This window comes from Tenrec ecaudatus (assembly GCF_050624435.1).
Source record: "Tenrec ecaudatus isolate mTenEca1 chromosome 2 unlocalized genomic scaffold, mTenEca1.hap1 SUPER_2_unloc_12, whole genome shotgun sequence".
Lineage (NCBI taxonomy): Eukaryota > Metazoa > Chordata > Mammalia > Afrosoricida > Tenrecidae > Tenrec > Tenrec ecaudatus.
Window position 1 is genome coordinate 32,486 of NW_027457572.1, and position 12,061 is coordinate 44,546.

Sequence of the window (12,061 nt, forward strand, 5' to 3'; positions counted from 1 at the left end):
CCCGTCTCCTGCCCTACGTAGTTTGTTTGAGCGTGCCTCCCTCAGGTGGTGCCTTTTCTCTCCCCGCAATATTGCTCCATGAAACTGCCGATGAAAACTATTTGCCATGGGTATGTCGTTTCACAATATTGGCCTCCTCTTTGAAGAACAAATGCTTTTCTACACGGGTGCTGCCTCCCTGAACTTTCCTTTGTCTTGGCTCAATCGATGCAGATTCCTGTGCTGAATGCGCCATAGAGTGACACAGGTGAGTGCTTGTCAGTATTGCAGGCACACGCAGCAATTTCGTTTTTCCAAGACCCACCTGGCTTGATCAAGGTTGCTTATTCCCGTGAAAACGTTTTTCGTCCAAATTCTGGAGGAGCACCCTTGTGCCTCTGGGAGCTACACCAGGGCCTGCTGAACAGAGGCTCCAGCGGTTTCATTTTCGGACTGAAATTCAACACGGAATTGCATGGATCTATGGAAACCGTGAACTGTGGCCGTACCAGATTCTCACATCTTCATTGTCTAATGGAAGCTTGTTTCCCAGGCTGATCCGGCTGGCGCTTCTTTCTGGGCAATGACCATTTAATTGTGGACGTTCAGCCTTCTTCGTAATTCTCTGATACCGGCAAGTTCCCGCGCCTCACTCGGTGGAGGTTTAGGTGACTCAGGACAACTGTCTTTATTTCAGGCGTCTAGAACAAAGAGAATCCACAAAGGTTGATGATCACGGAGAAAGTAAAGTCCCGTTTCTTTATACTTCCCACTCATGGCCCTTCTAGCATCTGAGGCCAAAGAACTCGTGCAGCATGATATTCTCAGTTCAGGCACGCCGCCTGCAGTTTCTTCCTTGCAGAAAAATCTTTCCCCGTGTACTTCTTTAAACTGCTGCAAAATGGTGGCACAGAAGATTTCGGTTTAGGTTTAACTTTAGACGGGCATAGGTACAGGCATTTGGGCATGTTTAGGGACAGAGTTAGAGTTCACGTTAGAGTTACGGCTGTGTGAGGATTCGGGTTATGGTAAGTCTGAGGATCAAATGTAGGGTGAGTGTGAGGTTGAAGGTAAGAGTAGGGTTTAGTACTTAAGGATGAGCGAACCTATTGTCTCATTTAGGCTTATGGTAAACTTGACTGTTTAGATATGGGTTGGGGTTAATATTTGTGTGAGGGTTAGACAGTGTGCGAGGTTGAGTTGGGGTCAGGCTTACGGTTTGTGTGTTACATCCGTTTTCATTAAGGTTAAGTTTAGCTCTCTGTCTAGTTTAAGGGATTGGTTTACATTAACGGTGAAATTGAGCTATCGATTGAAGGTGAGGGATAGAGTTGTTAGGTTCAGGCGAAGAATGACGGTTAGGAGTAAGGTTAGTTGTAGGGGCAGCTGCATGTTCACATCAGATTTGGGGTTAGGATTAGGGTTAGCCTTAGGGTAGACATACGGTTATGGTTAGGGCTTGCTTTAGGGTGAGACTTAGGTTAGGGTTAAGTTTAAGGTTAGGAGAATACAGTTAGACCTAGGCTTAGGGTTACATCTCTGTTTAGGTTTACACCTAGGGTTAGCTTTTCACCTAGTTTAGGGTTAGGATTAGGGTTGTTTTTAGGATAGGATTTAGGTATGAGGTCTCATTTAAGTGTTGGATTATTGGAAGTACATCTGCTCTCACTGGTTTTCCTTCACTGTCACAATGTTTCTGAGATTCATGGTTTAAGGGAAAGCTTGCTTCTTGCCGTTTTCAAGGTCAAAAGGCGCTACCGGCAGTTTGTTTTTCCGTCAAACTTACGCTCGCTCTTTGAGAATCTTGGGTCTTTGGGAAAGCCGTGAGTCCAGCAAGTTTTTCAGATTAAGTGTGCCCCAAGCAGTAGGTTCTATCTCTGAGCAATACAGCCCGTGGAATTCCTGGGAATCTGGAACCCTGCCATGAAGTTCAGCCTGGTTGTTATTTTCACACGGAAGAAACTCCTTTGAGGTTCCCATGCCTCTGTACACTGATGCTTCCAGCAACGTCATGTCTCACAGGTCAATAGTGGCTCTTTAAGTTTCACTGGTCTAGGAAAAAGGGTGAAGCGCCTGAGTTCCATTGCTTCACTACTTCATGGCCTGAAGAAGATGTTTATAGGCACATCGGCAAATCCACCGGTGGCAATTCTCTCATATTGTCATTGCGATGGGAAGATTTCTTATTCGTTAGGAAATGTTTTACCATGGAAGACGGGTCCCCACAGAGCTGTCTCTTTTGTGTTGACACTAACTCTGCTGAATTTAGCTGCCAGCATCTGCGTGTCCTCCCTTTCCTTTAAGGTCGATGGAGACGCACGAGTGTAAGGAGAATGGTGAATGGTGGCCGTTCGTAACCCAGAGTCATCAGAAACCGCAGAGTAAATTTTAGGAACGTAGACGAAGGACACCGGAGAAAACTTCTCTCAGGGACTTCAGTGAACTCTGCTTACAATGTTGAGGCCCGACACCCCTAGTGCCTGGGGGCGACCCGTCTCCTGCCCTACGTAGTTTGTTTGAGCGTGCCTCCCTCAGGTGGTGCCTTTTCTCTCCCCGCAATATTGCTCCATGAAACTGCCGATGAAAACTATTTGCCATGGGTATGTCGTTTCACAATATTGGCCTCCTCTTTGAAGAACAAATGCTTTTCTACACGGGTGCTGCCTCCCTGAACTTTCCTTTGTCTTGGCTCAATCGATGCAGATTCCTGTGCTGAATGCGCCATAGAGTGACACAGGTGAGTGCTTGTCAGTATTGCAGGCACACGCAGCAATTTCGTTTTTCCAAGACCCACCTGGCTTGATCAAGGTTGCTTATTCCCGTGAAAACGTTTTTCGTCCAAATTCTGGAGGAGCACCCTTGTGCCTCTGGGAGCTACACCAGGGCCTGCTGAACAGAGGCTCCAGCGGTTTCATTTTCGGACTGAAATTCAACACGGAATTGCATGGATCTATGGAAACCGTGAACTGTGGCCGTACCAGATTCTCACATCTTCATTGTCTAATGGAAGCTTGTTTCCCAGGCTGATCCGGCTGGCGCTTCTTTCTGGGCAATGACCATTTAATTGTGGACGTTCAGCCTTCTTCGTAATTCTCTGATACCGGCAAGTTCCCGCGCCTCACTCGGTGGAGGTTTAGGTGACTCAGGACAACTGTCTTTATTTCAGGCGTCTAGAACAAAGAGAATCCACAAAGGTTGATGATCACGGAGAAAGTAAAGTCCCGTTTCTTTATACTTCCCACTCATGGCCCTTCTAGCATCTGAGGCCAAAGAACTCGTGCAGCATGATATTCTCAGTTCAGGCACGCCGCCTGCAGTTTCTTCCTTGCAGAAAAATCTTTCCCAGTGTACTTCTTTAAACTGCTGCAAAATGGTGGCACAGAAGATTTCGGTTTAGGTTTAACTTTAGACGGGCATAGGTACAGGCATTTGGGCATGTTTAGGGACAGAGTTAGAGTTCACGTTAGAGTTACGGCTGTGTGAGGATTCGGGTTATGGTAAGTCTGAGGATCAAATGTAGGCTGAGTGTGAGGTTGAAGGTAAGAGTAGGGTTTAGTGCTTAAGGATGAGCGAACCTATTGTCTCATTTAGGCTTATGGTAAACTTGACTGTTTAGATATGGGTTGGGGTTAATATTTGTGTGAGGGTTAGACAGTGTGCGAGGTTGAGTTGGGGTCAGGCTTACGGTTTGTGTGTTACATCCGTTTTCATTAAGGTTAAGTTTAGCTCTCTGTCTAGTTTAAGGGATTGGTTTACATTAACGGTGAAATTGAGCTATCGATTGAAGGTGAGGGATAGAGTTGTTAGGTTCAGGCGAAGAATGACGGTTAGGAGTAAGGTTAGTTGTAGGGGCAGCTGCATGTTCACATCAGATTTGGGGTTAGGATTAGGGCTAGCCTTAGGGTAGACATACGGTTATGGTTAGGGCTTGCTTTAGGGTGAGCCTTAGGTTAGGGTTAAGTTTAAGGTTAGGAGAATACAGTTAGACCTAGGCTTAGGGTTACATCTCTGTTTAGGTTTACACCTAGGGTTAGCTTTTCACCTAGTTTAGGGTTAGGATTAGGGTTGTTTTTAGGATAGGATTTAGGTATGAGGTCTCATTTAAGTGTTGGATTATTGGAAGTACATCTGCTCTCACTGGTTTTCCTTCACTGTCACAATGTTTCTGAGATTCATGGTTTAAGGGAAAGCTTGCTTCTTGCCGTTTTCAAGGTCAAAAGGCGCTACCGGCAGTTTGTTTTTCCGTCAAACTTACGCTCGCTCTTTGAGAATCTTGGGTCTTTGGGAAAGCCGTGAGTCCAGCAAGTTTTTCAGATTAAGTGTGCCCCAAGCAGTAGGTTCTATCTCTGAGCAATACAGCCCGTGGAATTCCTGGGAATCTGGAACCCTGCCATGAAGTTCAGCCTGGTTGTTATTTTCACACGGAAGAAACTCCTTTGAGGTTCCCATGCCTCTGTACACTGATGCTTCCAGCAACGTCATGTCTCACAGGTCAATAGTGGCTTTTTAAGTTTCACTGGTCTAGGAAAAAGGGTGAAGCGCCTGAGTTCCATTGCTTCACTACTTCATGGCCTGAAGAAGATGTTTATAGGCACATCGGCAAATCCACCGGTGGCAATTCTCTCATATTGTCATTGCGATGGGAAGATTTCTTATTCGTTAGGAAATGTTTTACCATGGAAGACGGGTCCCCACAGAGCTGTCTCTTTTGTGTTGACACTAACTCTGCTGAATTTAGCTGCCAGCATCTGCGTGTCCTCCCTTTCCTTTAAGGTCGATGGAGACGCACGAGTGTAAGGAGAATGGTGAATGGTGGCCGTTCGTAACCCAGAGTCATCAGAAACCGCAGAGTAAATTTTAGGAACGTAGACGAAGGACACCGGAGAAAACTTCTCTCAGGGACTTCAGTGAACTCTGCTTACAATGTTGAGGCCCGACACCCCTAGTGCCTGGGGGCGACCCGTCTCCTGCCCTACGTAGTTTGTTTGAGCGTGCCTCCCTCAGGTGGTGCCTTTTCTCTCCCCGCAATATTGCTCCATGAAACTGCCGATGAAAACTATTTGCCATGGGTATGTCGTTTCACAATATTGGCCTCCTCTTTGAAGAACAAATGCTTTTCTACACGGGTGCTGCCTCCCTGAACTTTCCTTTGTCTTGGCTCAATCGATGCAGATTCCTGTGCTGAATGCGCCATAGAGTGACACAGGTGAGTGCTTGTCAGTATTGCAGGCACACGCAGCAATTTCGTTTTTCCAAGACCCACCTGGCTTGATCAAGGTTGCTTATTCCCGTGAAAACGTTTTTCGTCCAAATTCTGGAGGAGCACCCTTGTGCCTCTGGGAGCTACACCAGGGCCTGCTGAACAGAGGCTCCAGCGGTTTCATTTTCGGACTGAAATTCAACACGGAATTGCATGGATCTATGGAAACCGTGAACTGTGGCCGTACCAGATTCTCACATCTTCATTGTCTAATGGAAGCTTGTTTCCCAGGCTGATCCGGCTGGCGCTTCTTTCTGGGCAATGACCATTTAATTGTGGACGTTCAGCCTTCTTCGTAATTCTCTGATACCGGCAAGTTCCCGCGCCTCACTCGGTGGAGGTTTAGGTGACTCAGGACAACTGTCTTTATTTCAGGCGTCTAGAACAAAGAGAATCCACAAAGGTTGATGATCACGGAGAAAGTAAAGTCCCGTTTCTTTATACTTCCCACTCATGGCCCTTCTAGCATCTGAGGCCAAAGAACTCGTGCAGCATGATATTCTCAGTTCAGGCACGCCGCCTGCAGTTTCTTCCTTGCAGAAAAATCTTTCCCAGTGTACTTCTTTAAACTGCTGCAAAATGGTGGCACAGAAGATTTCGGTTTAGGTTTAACTTTAGACGGGCATAGGTACAGGCATTTGGGCATGTTTAGGGACAGAGTTAGAGTTCACGTTAGAGTTACGGCTGTGTGAGGATTCGGGTTATGGTAAGTCTGAGGATCAAATGTAGGGTGAGTGTGAGGTTGAAGGTAAGAGTAGGGTTTAGTGCTTAAGGATGAGCGAACCTATTGTCTCATTTAGGCTTATGGTAAACTTGACTGTTTAGATATGGGTTGGGGTTAATATTTGTGTGAGGGTTAGACAGTGTGCGAGGTTGAGTTGGGGTCAGGCTTACGGTTTGTGTGTTACATCCGTTTTCATTAAGGTTAAGTTTAGCTCTCTGTCTAGTTTAAGGGATTGGTTTACATTAACGGTGAAATTGAGCTATCGATTGAAGGTGAGGGATAGAGTTGTTAGGTTCAGGCGAAGAATGACGGTTAGGAGTAAGGTTAGTTGTAGGGGCAGCTGCATGTTCACATCAGATTTGGGGTTAGGATTAGGGCTAGCCTTAGGGTAGACATATGGTTATGGTTAGGGCTTGCTTTAGGGTGAGCCTTAGGTTAGGGTTAAGTTTAAGGTTAGGAGAATACAGTTAGACCTAGGCTTAGGGTTACATCTCTGTTTAGGTTTACACCTAGGGTTAGCTTTTCACCTAGTTTAGGGTTAGGATTAGGGTTGTTTTTAGGATAGGATTTAGGTATGAGGTCTCATTTAAGTGTTGGATTATTGGAAGTACATCTGCTCTCACTGGTTTTCCTTCACTGTCACAATGTTTCTGAGATTCATGGTTTAAGGGAAAGCTTGCTTCTTGCCGTTTTCAAGGTCAAAAGGCGCTACCGGCAGTTTGTTTTTCCGTCAAACTTTCGCTCGCTCTTTGAGAATCTTGGGTCTTTGGGAAAGCCGTGAGTCCAGCAAGTTTTTCAGATTAAGTGTGCCCCAAGCAGTAGGTTCTATCTCTGAGCAATACAGCCCGTGGAATTCCTGGGAATCTGGAACCCTGCCATGAAGTTCAGCCTGGTTGTTATTTTCACACGGAAGAAACTCCTTTGAGGTTCCCATGCCTCTGTACACTGATGCTTCCAGCAACGTCATGTCTCACAGGTCAATAGTGGCTCTTTAAGTTTCACTGGTCTAGGAAAAAGGGTGAAGCGCCTGAGTTCCATTGCTTCACTACTTCATGGCCTGAAGAAGATGTTTATAGGCACATCGGCAAATCCACCGGTGGCAATTCTCTCATATTGTCATTGCGATGGGAAGATTTCTTATTCGTTAGGAAATGTTTTACCATGGAAGACGGGTCCCCACAGAGCTGTCTCTTTTGTGTTGACACTAACTCTGCTGAATTTAGCTGCCAGCATCTGCGTGTCCTCCCTTTCCTTTAAGGTCGATGGGGACGCACGAGTGTAAGGAGAATGGTGAATGGTGGCCGTTCGTAACCCAGAGTCATCAGAAACCGCAGAGTAAATTTTAGGAACGTAGACGAAGGACACCGGAGAAAACTTCTCTCAGGGACTTCAGTGAACTCTGCTTACAATGTTGAGGCCCGACACCCCTAGTGCCTGGGGGCGACCCGTCTCCTGCCCTACGTAGTTTGTTTGAGCGTGCCTCCCTCAGGTGGTGCCTTTTCTCTCCCCGCAATATTGCTCCATGAAACTGCCGATGAAAACTATTTGCCATGGGTATGTCGTTTCACAATATTGGCCTCCTCTTTGAAGAACAAATGCTTTTCTACACGGGTGCTGCCTCCCTGAACTTTCCTTTGTCTTGGCTCAATCGATGCAGATTCCTGTGCTGAATGCGCCATAGAGTGACACAGGTGAGTGCTTGTCAGTATTGCAGGCACACGCAGCAATTTCGTTTTTCCAAGACCCACCTGGCTTGATCAAGGTTGCTTATTCCCGTGAAAACGTTTTTCGTCCAAATTCTGGAGGAGCACCCTTGTGCCTCTGGGAGCTACACCAGGGCCTGCTGAACAGAGGCTCCAGCGGTTTCATTTTCGGACTGAAATTCAACACGGAATTGCATGGATCTATGGAAACCGTGAACTGTGGCCGTACCAGATTCTCACATCTTCATTGTCTAATGGAAGCTTGTTTCCCAGGCTGATCCGGCTGGCGCTTCTTTCTGGGCAATGACCATTTAATTGTGGACGTTCAGCCTTCTTCGTAATTCTCTGATACCGGCAAGTTCCCGCGCCTCACTCGGTGGAGGTTTAGGTGACTCAGGACAACTGTCTTTATTTCAGGCGTCTAGAACAAAGAGAATCCACAAAGGTTGATGATCACGGAGAAAGTAAAGTCCCGTTTCTTTATACTTCCCACTCATGGCCCTTCTAGCATCTGAGGCCAAAGAACTCGTGCAGCATGATATTCTCAGTTCAGGCACGCCGCCTGCAGTTTCTTCCTTGCAGAAAAATCTTTCCCCGTGTACTTCTTTAAACTGCTGCAAAATGGTGGCACAGAAGATTTCGGTTTAGGTTTAACTTTAGACGGGCATAGGTACAGGCATTTGGGCATGTTTAGGGACAGAGTTAGAGTTCACGTTAGAGTTACGGCTGTGTGAGGATTCGGGTTATGGTAAGTCTGAGGATCAAATGTAGGGTGAGTGTGAGGTTGAAGGTAAGAGTAGGGTTTAGTGCTTAAGGATGAGCGAACCTATTGTCTCATTTAGGCTTATGGTAAACTTGACTGTTTAGATATGGGTTGGGGTTAATATTTGTGTGAGGGTTAGACAGTGTGCGAGGTTGAGTTGGGGTCAGGCTTACGGTTTGTGTGTTACATCCGTTTTCATTAAGGTTAAGTTTAGCTCTCTGTCTAGTTTAAGGGATTGGTTTACATTAACGGTGAAATTGAGCTATCGATTGAAGGTGAGGGATAGAGTTGTTAGGTTCAGGCGAAGAATGACGGTTAGGAGTAAGGTTAGTTGTAGGGGCAGCTGCATGTTCACATCAGATTTGGGGTTAGGATTAGGGCTAGCCTTAGGGTAGACATACGGTTATGGTTAGGGCTTGCTTTAGGGTGAGCCTTAGGTTAGGGTTAAGTTTAAGGTTAGGAGAATACAGTTAGACCTAGGCTTAGGGTTACATCTCTGTTTAGGTTTACACCTAGGGTTAGCTTTTCACCTAGTTTAGGGTTAGGATTAGGGTTGTTTTTAGGATAGGATTTAGGTATGAGGTCTCATTTAAGTGTTGGATTATTGGAAGTACATCTGCTCTCACTGGTTTTCCTTCACTGTCACAATGTTTCTGAGATTCATGGTTTAAGGGAAAGCTTGCTTCTTGCCGTTTTCAAGGTCAAAAGGCGCTACCGGCAGTTTGTTTTTCCGTCAAACTTACGCTCGCTCTTTGAGAATCTTGGGTCTTTGGGAAAGCCGTGAGTCCAGCAAGTTTTTCAGATTAAGTGTGCCCCAAGCAGTAGGTTCTATCTCTGAGCAATACAGCCCGTGGAATTCCTGGGAATCTGGAACCCTGCCATGAAGTTCAGCCTGGTTGTTATTTTCACACGGAAGAAACTCCTTTGAGGTTCCCATGCCTCTGTACACTGATGCTTCCAGCAACGTCATGTCTCACAGGTCAATAGTGGCTCTTTAAGTTTCACTGGTCTAGGAAAAAGGGTGAAGCGCCTGAGTTCCATTGCTTCACTACTTCATGGCCTGAAGAAGATGTTTATAGGCACATCGGCAAATCCACCGGTGGCAATTCTCTCATATTGTCATTGCGATGGGAAGATTTCTTATTCGTTAGGAAATGTTTTACCATGGAAGACGGGTCCCCACAGAGCTGTCTCTTTTGTGTTGACACTAACTCTGCTGAATTTAGCTGCCAGCATCTGCGTGTCCTCCCTTTCCTTTAAGGTCGATGGAGACGCACGAGTGTAAGGAGAATGGTGAATGGTGGCCGTTCGTAACCCAGAGTCATCAGAAACCGCAGAGTAAATTTTAGGAACGTAGACGAAGGACACCGGAGAAAACTTCTCTCAGGGACTTCAGTGAACTCTGCTTACAATGTTGAGGCCCGACACCCCTAGTGCCTGGGGGCGACCCGTCTCCTGCCCTACGTAGTTTGTTTGAGCGTGCCTCCCTCAGGTGGTGCCTTTTCTCTCCCCGCAATATTGCTCCATGAAACTGCCGATGAAAACTATTTGCCATGGGTATGTCGTTTCACAATATTGGCCTCCTCTTTGAAGAACAAACGCTTTTCTACACGGGTGCTGCCTCCCTGAACTTTCCTTTGTCTTGGCTCAATCGATGCAGATTCCTGTGCTGAATGCGCCATAGAGTGACACAGGTGAGTGCTTGTCAGTATTGCAGGCACACGCAGCAATTTCGTTTTTCCAAGACCCACCTGGCTTGATCAAGGTTGCTTATTCCCGTGAAAACGTTTTTCGTCCAAATTCTGGAGGAGCACCCTTGTGCCTCTGGGAGCTACACCAGGGCCTGCTGAACAGAGGCTCCAGCGGTTTCATTTTCGGACTGAAATTCAACACGGAATTGCATGGATCTATGGAAACCGTGAACTGTGGCCGTACCAGATTCTCACATCTTCATTGTCTAATGGAAGCTTGTTTCCCAGGCTGATCCGGCTGGCGCTTCTTTCTGGGCAATGACCATTTAATTGTGGACGTTCAGCCTTCTTCGTAATTCTCTGATACCGGCAAGTTCCCGCGCCTCACTCGGTGGAGGTTTAGGTGACTCAGGACAACTGTCTTTATTTCAGGCGTCTAGAACAAAGAGAATCCACAAAGGTTGATGATCACGGAGAAAGTAAAGTCCCGTTTCTTTATACTTCCCACTCATGGCCCTTCTAGCATCTGAGGCCAAAGAACTCGTGCAGCATGATATTCTCAGTTCAGGCACGCCGCCTGCAGTTTCTTCCTTGCAGAAAAATCTTTCCCCGTGTACTTCTTTAAACTGCTGCAAAATGGTGGCACAGAAGATTTCGGTTTAGGTTTAACTTTAGACGGGCATAGGTACAGGCATTTGGGCATGTTTAGGGACAGAGTTAGAGTTCACGTTAGAGTTACGGCTGTGTGAGGATTCGGGTTATGGTAAGTCTGAGGATCAAATGTAGGGTGAGTGTGAGGTTGAAGGTAAGAGTAGGGTTTAGTACTTAAGGATGAGCGAACCTATTGTCTCATTTAGGCTTATGGTAAACTTGACTGTTTAGATATGGGTTGGGGTTAATATTTGTGTGAGGGTTACACAGTGTGCGAGGTTGAGTTGGGGTCAGGCTTACGGTTTGTGTGTTACATCCGTTTTCATTAAGGTTAAGTTTAGCTCTCTGTCTAGTTTAAGGGATTGGTTTACATTAACGGTGAAATTGAGCTATCGATTGAAGGTGAGGGATAGAGTTGTTAGGTTCAGGCGAAGAATGACGGTTAGGAGTAAGGTTAGTTGTAGGGGCAGCTGCATGTTCACATCAGATTTGGGGTTAGGATTAGGGTTAGCCTTAGGGTAGACATACGGTTATGGTTAGGGCTTGCTTTAGGGTGAGCCTTAGGTTAGGGTTAAGTTTAAGGTTAGGAGAATACAGTTAGACCTAGGCTTAGGGTTACATCTCTGTTTAGGTTTACACCTAGGGTTAGCTTTTCACCTAGTTTAGGGTTAGGATTAGGGTTGTTTTTAGGATAGGATTTAGGTATGAGGTCTCATTTAAGTGTTGGATTATTGGAAGTACATCTGCTCTCACTGGTTTTCCTTCACTGTCACAATGTTTCTGAGATTCATGGTTTAAGGGAAAGCTTGCTTCTTGCCGTTTTCAAGGTCAAAAGGCGCTACCGGCAGTTTGTTTTTCCGTCAAACTTACGCTCGCTCTTTGAGAATCTTGGGTCTTTGGGAAAGCCGTGAGTCCAGCAAGTTTTTCAGATTAAGTGTGCCCCAAGCAGTAGGTTCTATCTCTGAGCAATACAGCCCGTGGAATTCCTGGGAATCTGGAACCCTGCCATGAAGTTCAGCCTGGTTGTTATTTTCACACGGAAGAAACTCCTTTGAGGTTCCCATGCCTCTGTACACTGATGCTTCCAGCAACGTCATGTCTCACAGGTCAATAGTGGCTCTTTAAGTTTCACTGGTCTAGGAAAAAGGGTGAAGCGCCTGAGTTCCATTGCTTCACTACTTCATGGCCTGAAGAAGATGTTTATAGGCACATCGGCAAATCCACCGGTGGCAATTCTCTCATATTGTCATTGCGATGGGAAGATTTCTTATTCGTTAGGAAATGTTTTAC